We start from the raw sequence: 9,305 nt of genomic DNA, 5'->3' as shown, positions 1-9,305 counted from the left end.
CTACCTGGGGAGGCAGAGCCCCAAGGGCAGATAGAGCTCCAAGGGCAGACAGAGCCCCAGGCTGCTGATCCTGAGAGGCTGCCCAGAGGGGCTGGGAGGGGCCTCAGCGTGGGCATTGTTGGTTCCCCTGCCCTGCACTCTGCCTAGGAGGCCCCGTGTCCTCTCCTCCCTCTACACAGAGACCCTCCCACAGCCCCAGACACCCCTTAAGGGGCCCAGCACCCAATGCTTCTCACCTGCCACTATGGGATGAGCAGGTGGCCCCACTGCCAGGCATGTGTGGGTGGTCCCCAGCAACTTCCAACTGGCGCTGGTTTCTCCCTCTTAAACCTGCCCTTTGCCCCCTTTCTCCCCCTATTCTGTTTAAAAGAATGTTCTTCTTAGGTTGATCATTGTAATTAGGAGGAGGCACAAGAGATGGAGTGTTGGTTTTCAATGTGTTCCCTGGGGTCCCTGAATGGGTTCCAGGGTCTCCGTGGGAGATGACCCCACCTCAATCTGGACAGCATGACTTTATGAACTTTCTCTTCATGATGGTGCTTAAGGAGAGTTGTGATACCAAAATCACTGAAAGCGTGTGCACGAAGGTTCACTCACCCACTGTAACATCACAAAACTCTTTCTCGCAGAAGCCCTGCCCACCTCTCCGCAGCTCTGGTCATCATCCCTGTACACACATTTTGTTTATCTGTTTTCTGTCCAATCCCCTCAAACAGAAAGGCCCATAAAGGCAGGGAGGTTGTTTGTTTTGTTCATGTCTATATCCTGAGCACAGCAGTAAACACAACAAATATTGATTTAATATTTATTTTTAATGAACTAAATGCAATAATTAATAATAATAACCACAGTCCTTACTATGGACTAGGCTGTTTATACGTGTTACAGGTGTTAACAACCACTGCTCAGCTCAACCCTTTAAGGTAGGTCCAGCTGTTATCCCCATTTTACAGATGAGACAACTGAGGAATAGCAGAGCTTACTACCCTGGATTTGCAGCATCTTCGAGGCCCTCGCCTTCAGTCACTGGCTCTCCTGTTCCCCAGGTGCCTGGTGCCTGTTCCCTTTGAACTCAACTCCCCTTTTCATCAGTCTGTTTCTGTTCCTGCAAATCTCAGGGCTGGGGAGGAATGGGGGGAGTGCAGTGCCAGGAGTTGAGGGGAGTTGGGGGGAGGGAGCACAGGCAGTTATCTTGCAAATGCCCACATTTATGAGATAAGGAGATTGAGGACTAAGAACTTCCTCTCTAGGAGGGGGAATAACGTGGAAACGAAACAGCCAACAATGAAGCCATCAAATGGAGTTAACCAACATTCCAAGGATGTATGCCTGCCACTGAGCACCAGGGAGGGCTTCCAGGAGGTGACAGGTCTCAAGGATGTCAGGTTGAAGCTGCGTCTCCTCCATCAGGGAGGGCTCTGTGTCAAGGCCTCCAAACAGCAGCAGCCAGCACTCTGGGGTTTCAGCCACTCCTCCCACAAAAATCAAAGCAAGAAGGGCCCAGGATATCTCAGATCAGGGGACATGCCTACCCACAGTCCAATAAGGAGGTCTGTGACTTTAATCAGCCCGTGGTCAGCAGCAGCGAGGAAGGCTCTGGACACAGCCTGGGAGCTGGGCAGAGGCAAGGCAGTAGGGGAGGAGAATGCAGCAAGCTTCCCCACCATCGTCCCCACAAGGACCGCACCCCAGCAGCCGAGCAGCCAGTCCCATCCTTCCCTGGACGCCAGGGCGGAAATCCGTAACTTCCCTCCTCGCGGGAAATGGAGCGGCAGCCAGGCTGGGTCGGTCTGTTGTTCCCCCACTCTTCGCACCCATGCCCAGCCCCCGCACGGAGCCTCACTCCTTTGCATCTGCTTGGCTCCCACCTACCAACCTGCCCAACCTTCCCAGGCACACCCATGGGGGCTCCGCCACCTCCCAGGCCAGGAAGTTCCACTCTCACCGTCAGTGTCCATTCCTCAGGAGACCTGGGTTATGGCAATAAAAATGAAGATAACGATGACAGCTGACACTGTGCCAGGCACTTCACACTTACTAATTCGCACAGTTCAAAACTCTGCCACACGGAGCATTAGTTACACCCGTGTACAGAAGAGGTGACAGGTTCAGAGACGGAACCTAACTTGCCCAAAGCCTCAGAGTGCCCAGGTGTGACTTAAGTTACCAGAACCAGGTGGATGTCGCACCCCTCCATCTCTGACACTAGCTCTATGATGCACGGCTGGTGTCAGTAAGGCTGATGGTGCCCATGGCCCAGGCTTCTGTAGGGGGTGAACAAGATAATGCAGGAAAGCGCCTGACATCTAGAGGCTCTGGACGAATGGCAGTTACTATTATTTATTCTTATGAAGAATATTCATGATGAAAATCAATTCTGTGCTGTTTGGGGAGACGTGTATCAGGCACCCAGAGGTACCTGGGCAGCATCAGGGTGTCACAGGAGCCCAGGATGCGGAACAGGACTGACGAGTTCGAATCCTGGCTCACCACTTTTTACTGTGTGGCCCTGGGCATCAGGGCAAGGTAAGGAGGGCAGCCCTGGGGTCACTCTGTGATCGCTAGGAACCGTGCAGGAAAACGTAAGCAGCATTTGGCACGAGGGGCCGCCCTGAACGCCAGTCCCGGGTAGGAACCAGCCAGCGCTCCTCTCTAACTGGCTCTTTTGATGTCGGCTTCCTGTGGGAAGTGTGTCCTGCTTCACTTCCTCCCCAAAGTGAAAGGAGGGCGGTCTGGTCTTCCCCTGGAAAGTTCCTAAGGAGGTCCAGCCCCCAACACAGCCCCAGGCTCCTCTCCCACCCTGTGTGTCCATGAAGGTCAATGCGGGAGACCTGCTGCCCCTCCACCTGCTCCGTTCTCAGCACACTTCTGGAGACACCCCTGGACAACTGGACCTGCTATGGGTGCCCTGGGCTGGGGACAGAGAGAGAAATGATGCCACAGTAGTGGGCAGGTGCACCCTGGAGCTGCAAGGCCGAGGTGGGAAGGGGCACAAAGTCGGTGCTGCTATGGGCTAGAGACCCAGGAAGAGGCAGCTCCAACAGCCTGATGTCAACCTAATCCTGCCCCTGCTTCCCCAGGTGCCGGGTTCAGTGGGTAAGGATGGTGCCTGGAGGCAGCTTCCGTAACACTCCTGACTCAGGTGGGCGTGGTTGTCACCTTTGAGTCTGGTAAACTGGCTCCCACCTCTCAGATCACATGCGGAATCAGAGCTCCACACACTCACATATTTTTTTAAAAAATTAATAATAACATAAACATAATAAATAAATAAAATAAACATAATAAATAAATCATCTTTACCAAGACTTCCTGAAAAGTACCAGTTCTTAGGCTGGGCCTGAAAATCAAACTAACCACCTGTGGGTCTGGTGGGGCCACGCTCAGCCTGGTCCTGTCACCTGTGTTGTGGGGCCCGAGCATCTGGGCTTCAGTTTCTTCACCTGTCAGCTCCACTCTTACAGACAGCATGAATGCCTTGTGCATTAAATTAAACCCTCAAAAAACAATCTGTTGTTGCCATTCTTACTGGTTTTATTACCTACTCACTGGACCTCAGTTTCCCGGTATGTGATGTGGGAACAATCAGAACTAATTTGACCTAATTAGCCAGTGGCTGGAGGGGTTACAAGAGGCGAGGCCCGCAGACAGGGCTCACACCACGCTGTCTGCAGTACTGCTGCCACCGTCATCATCACTGCAAGGAGGGCAGCCCCTCGGGTCACAGGGACTTTGTACCCTACGCCAGGCCGGCTCCCATGCTGTACACAGCAAACTCCACCCGATCCTCACGACCTGAGAAGCGGGCAATGCCACTCACATCTGCATTTGACAGAACGCACAACAGGTCAGAGAGAGACAGGTACCCACAGGTCTCCCAGCCCGCAGGGCGGCAGCCAGCAGTGCACCCAGGGCCCCAGCTCCTGCATCCACTCCTGACCACCGCCCCGCGGACCCCACACTCAAGCACTCACACTTCATCAGACTGGCTTCTGATGCTGCTGGGGCCCCCAGGGAGGACCTGGTGGGGTGGCTTTGTCACTCTGAAGCAGGTGTCCCTGTGTGCCAGGTGCTTCAGATGCTGTCACCCATCAGTGCCATCACCAGAGGCTGAATGGGGGTGACAGGGCTAGGATGAGGCAGCGCTGGGGTAGGAACCTGGCTCCCAGCTCCAAGTCACGGGGCTTAACTTCCCATTCAAGTTTCAAACTGACAACACGGATGCCACCTCCGCCCCTACCTTGCTCACCGTGGTCCCACCAGGCTGAGAAACCGCCCACCACAGAGAAAGCAACAATTTCATGTAAAGTAAGGATTTTTCTCCCCACTCGCCACCCCTCCCCCCATTTCATTCCCTCTCACTCTCTCCGTTTCCCTTTTTCTCTCTTCTTCATCCCACCCCTCACCTCTGCCTCTGTCTCTCTTATCCCCCAAGACCCCAGCTCCTCCCCTGGAACCCCTTCTGGCTTTGCCCCATCTCTTCCCACCCCCTGCAACACCATCTACCCTGTGCTCCTGCACGTCCTGCCTCCCTCTCAGCGCCTCTGCATCCTCACCCTTCCTGCTACTCAGGGGTCTATTTTTGCCTGTCTTCGTCTATGCCTCCCCCTCCCGGTGTTCTCCAAGGCCCTCCTTTCCCTCACTGGCTGTGCTGCACCCTCCCCAGGTGTCTCAGTGCCCAGATCTCCTCCCAAGATTCCCGTGGGAGCCCCCCTTGCTCCGCAGGAGGAGAGGAAGGGGGGTCCTGGTTGGAGGGGATGCAGTACCGCCATCACTGCTAACAGCGGTGCTGATGGCCGAGTGGCAAGGGGCAGAAGGAAGGGGGACATAGTGTGAGCTAGAGACACGAGGACAAGTGTCTCAAAGCTGACTGCTGACTGACAACACTCAACGCGACACCATTTTCAACCCATGAAGTTCATTTAAGAAAGAAAGAAAGAAAAAAACCCAGTGACACCCAGAGCGGACTCGGCTGTTTGAAAATGAGGACATTCGTGCTGTCAATGACGTTACAGATAGGCTTGCCTATTGGAAAGCAATAGAGCTTCATCGATATCAAAAGCCATCAAAATGTTCATATTCCTTTGACCAACTAATCTCCCTCCTGGGAATTTTTCCAAATAATTATTCATCATAAGAAAGAAGAAAAGCTACAAACACACAGATATTCACGGTGGCACACGCCAGTGGAAAAGAAAGGCCTGAAGTTACCTTAATATCCGACCAAAGGGAGACAATTTCACAAAACACAGTATAACGACTATCACGTAACCACTAAAAATAACGATCGTGAAGACTTCAGAAACGTCATCTCTGCTGGTGACGTGAGAGGGAAAAACGAAAGAGAACTTGGCGTGTTTGCCCTGTCACAACATAAAAATACACGCATATATGGACAAAAACCAAGGGGAATAATCAGAAAATCAATACAAGTGACTTGATGACCAAATCAATTCAGCTTCAGTTCAGACAGGGAAGGACGCCAAATAATCTGAATCTTTGCGGTTCTGAGTTCAGGACAGCAAGCAGTGCAAGTCCTGAAAATAACAGAATTTATCAGAAAACACATCCCAATGTGTTCAGCTGGTGTGTGTCTGCGTAGGACAGGACATCTGTGGTTGTGGTAAGGTGGCAGAAAGTAAAGGATCTTTCTTTTCTTTTTAAACTCTCTTTAACGTTGCTTTGATACTGTTTTCCCAATTAAATAAAGGAAAAATCAGGATTCTTATGTACTGGGCTTTAGAGCAGACAAAGGGCTTTCCTGTCTATAATCTTACTTGAGCCTCACAAAAGCTCTGGAAGGGACGCAGGGCAGGGAGTTGCTGACCCTGTTTTTACCAAGATGAAAGCTAGGAATAAGAAATGGAGTGACTTCCTCAGCATCACACATCCACGTGCTGGCAGAGATGGGACTCAGACTGGGGCCACCAGGAGGGAAGCGCCAAGCGCCACACCAGGCCTCTCGGCCTGTCCTCGCTGGGCTCTCAGACACCAGAGCTCCAATCCCCGGATGTCTCTAGCCTTGTGTCGCACCGCGTGATGCCGCTCTGGGCCATAGCACATACTAACCCCCAGGCTGCCAGCCCCCATCTGCAGATGAGTGAACACCACACGTCACACATGGCTCAGGGCCCCGTGCCCTCTCTGTTTCCCTGCTTGCTCCCCAGAGACCAAACGGGCAGCAGACCAAAGGCTGGCACTGAGAAGGTATCATGAATCCTGCTGGCCAGAAACATGACAAATTGTCTTGCTGCAGCGGGAACAGCAGATTTCAGTACATCCGCTGGATTCCAGAACCGCTGGAGGAGGCCAAAGCCAAATTCCTAGCGCTGGATGGCTGGGGAAGTTCCCCAGGTCTCTCGCTCCCCACTGACTCCTCCTGCTAGGGGGACCCACAGAGCCAGGACCAGGACCTCGGAAACTGGCATTTGCAGCAACCTCCCCTGTGCTGGGCCCTTCACCCGCATCATTGCTCTGCTCCTGCTCCACCCTGAGCCAGGCTTGGCGGTGCCACTGCACAGAGGACAAGGGCTCCAAAATCCAGATGTGAAAGCCAAGGCCACCCCAGGGGCTGGGTCCTGGGAGCACAGCAGCTGTGTGGGTTGGTTTGGTGATAAAGCTGTCCCAAAGGGCTTCCAGACCTCTGGATACAGTGGCACTCTTGGAACAAGGGACCCACAAATGAGCCTGCAACTGCTAGTCTCTCACCTAGGTTGCTGCATCCAAATAGTGCACCTCATTACAGAGAAGAAGCAAGCCATCACCCTCCTGGAGGTCTGGAAGCCCATTCTCTGCCTCAGAGACCCTAAGCCTCTGCAGGTAAGGTCCACCTTACAGGAAACAAGCACCACCTCCCTTCCTCACCCGGCTAACTCCAGCTCCACCCCCGGGGTGTCCACTTAGATGCCACCTCCTCCAGGAAGCCTCCCCTGACCCCTCAAGTCAGCCTCTGAGAGCCCCAGCAGCATCTGCATGGGCCTTGCTCTTGGTTGCATCTCCCGTACCTGAGAGTGAGACCAGAACACAGCAGACACTCCATAAGCTGAAAAATGAGTGAATGACGAATGAATGAAGAGAATGAATGAAAGCAAAAGTGGGAACAGAGCGGGTGAAAAAACTGAAAGAATGAAGCGTGAAAGAAACATGCAAGAACAACTGAGGGGCCGTCTGTCTCTTGCAGTGACTGCCCAGGAGTCAAAAGCAAGTGTCGGATGATGGCAGGAGACATCTGACACCGTCCCGCCAAGATGTCACTGGGTCACGAGACAAGAGTGAGTTGGGCCCCGGGGTGAGTTCCTGGGTGGGGTTTGGAGGTGCTATTTGGAAGTTCCAGGAGCCATGCTGGGGCCTGGGGTCAAGCGAGGGAAGCTGGTGACCCCCAGAGAGCCAGTGAGCCCACCGAGTGGGGAAAGGGAAAGGACTGGCATGTCACCCTGACAGCAGTCCCAGGAGACCGGCGTTTCCCCACTGTGCTCCTGGGGAGAACCAGACACACAATCAAGCTCGTCAGACAACGACTACAGTAGTAACTGCTGACGCAGTCGGCCCGCTGCACTCCAGGCCCCCTCGAAGCACTTGACAGTATTACCTCACTTAATCCTCACAACAGCCCTGTGAGGTAGATAGTACTAGCTCTACTTTAGAGGTGGGGAAACTGGAGCACAGAGACTCTCAGCAGGTAGCCTGAGGTCACACAGCTACTGAGTAGAGGAAAAAGAATTTAAAACCCATGCAGACTGGCTCTGGAACCTGAACTCTTCTTAACCACTATGGTTAATGTCTCCCAGCTCTAGTGTGCTTTGGTCATGTAAATAACAACAATAATAATAACTTCTCAGCTTTAATATGTAAAAGTCATTCAGCCAACAATGGCAGATAAATAAAGAGTACATAACAGTGGCCCCTCCAGAATTTATATAGAAGAGGAGCTGAAGACAGTAATTCGGTAAGACAAATGGTATCAGGAGATCGTCTAACAGCAGTTTGCAAAGCTAGCACATTCTTTTCTCTAGACTGTATGTCAATGGGGCATGGCTTAGCCCCCCACAACCTACTGTTTGGTACCATAACTTTGGAGCCACCAGGCAAATCTCTTCAGATAGATTTTCTCCTTTGAAGGTGCTGCAAGGATGCGCCCAGTTTGCAAATAAAGCAAGCTGAGACTCAGAGAGGTTAAATGACTTGCCCAAGGTCACACAGCTAGGAAGTAACACTTGAACTGAGACTCTCTGACCCCCAAGCCTGGACCCTGGCCCTCTGGCTCTGGCTTCCTTCGCTTCAGAGGGGAGGAGCTACCCGGAAGCCAAGAGGGACCAGCCTTCCTGGCCTGCCCCTTCCCGCCAAGTCACCCCCTCAGCCTGCCACAGGACCCGGAACCCCATCACTTCAAAGTGATTCACCCTGGAGGGCTGTGTGGTTTGGTCTGGGCCTTGGGGAGTGGAGGAGTCAGAGCCATGCTCACCCCTGACCACCCAGGTTTGAACCGGGTTCCCCAGGCCCTCAGGAATCCAGGTGCAGCCCTCAATGACCACCTGGCAGGAGCAGCCCTCCCCGGCAGAATGCAGCTGTCTCTCAGGAAGTTGGGTTGGGGCTCCTGGGCACAGATGCTGGGGCTGTGGAGGGGTGCCCCAAGTCACCCCCATGCCTGGGTGCTCAGCCAGCCTTGCCTCCTGTTCCCAGCAGGGCCTGGTCACCCTCCCCAGACCCCCCACGGGCTGGAGGCCACCCCCTCTACCCCTGCCCCACCAGCCCAGCAGGCATCCTCCTCTGCTTCTCCTGGTGTCCAGAGAAACGGGCGCTGCTTCAGCTGCCCCCAACCCGAGTCCTACGCTCCCTCCAGAACATTTCCCTTGTCCTGCTCAACGCCCCCAACGTGGTCATCTCCTGCCTTGTGCGCGGGAACCCCAGGAGGCTGGGGGACGACTGGAATGTGCGATGCCTGAGGTCACAGCCCGAGTTTGATTTGAGTTGGGTTGAGATGAGGGGAAAAAGGCCAAGAACAACTCGCTCATTTACTTCATTTCCAGACTTGGCGGCTGCCGGGGCTGGGCTTCCAAACCAAGCTGGCTTTGGCCAGGACATCTGCAGCAGTGCCGGCCACAAGGCACATCTGGATTCGCTTAGGGAGTTAAGAGCTATAAAGTTCTCTTAAGAAATTAGGTTCTGGGGAGTCTGGGGCTCTCTGGGGATGAGGTGAGGGACCCCCTTGGGCTAAGTGCACCTGGACACCATCTAACTAGGGATGGTGGACCTCCAGGTGTGGCTGGAGTCCCAGTGTGCACTCACTGGCAAAATGACCCCACCCC

General features: G+C 53.7%; 1 protein-coding gene across 1 annotated transcript in view; it reads right to left on the bottom strand.

Moving 5' to 3' along the window:
* The window catches only part of CMIP (c-Maf inducing protein), a 222,913-nt gene that overhangs the window by 176,947 nt on the left and 36,661 nt on the right, over nt 1-9,305 (bottom strand). The gene's annotated exons all lie outside the window — the stretch shown is intronic.

This window comes from Camelus ferus, chromosome 9 (assembly GCF_009834535.1).
Source record: "Camelus ferus isolate YT-003-E chromosome 9, BCGSAC_Cfer_1.0, whole genome shotgun sequence".
In the NCBI taxonomy this organism is placed as follows: domain Eukaryota; kingdom Metazoa; phylum Chordata; class Mammalia; order Artiodactyla; family Camelidae; genus Camelus; species Camelus ferus.
Note: the sequence above shows the minus strand (reverse complement) of the source record. Positions and strands in the feature narration are given on the sequence as shown.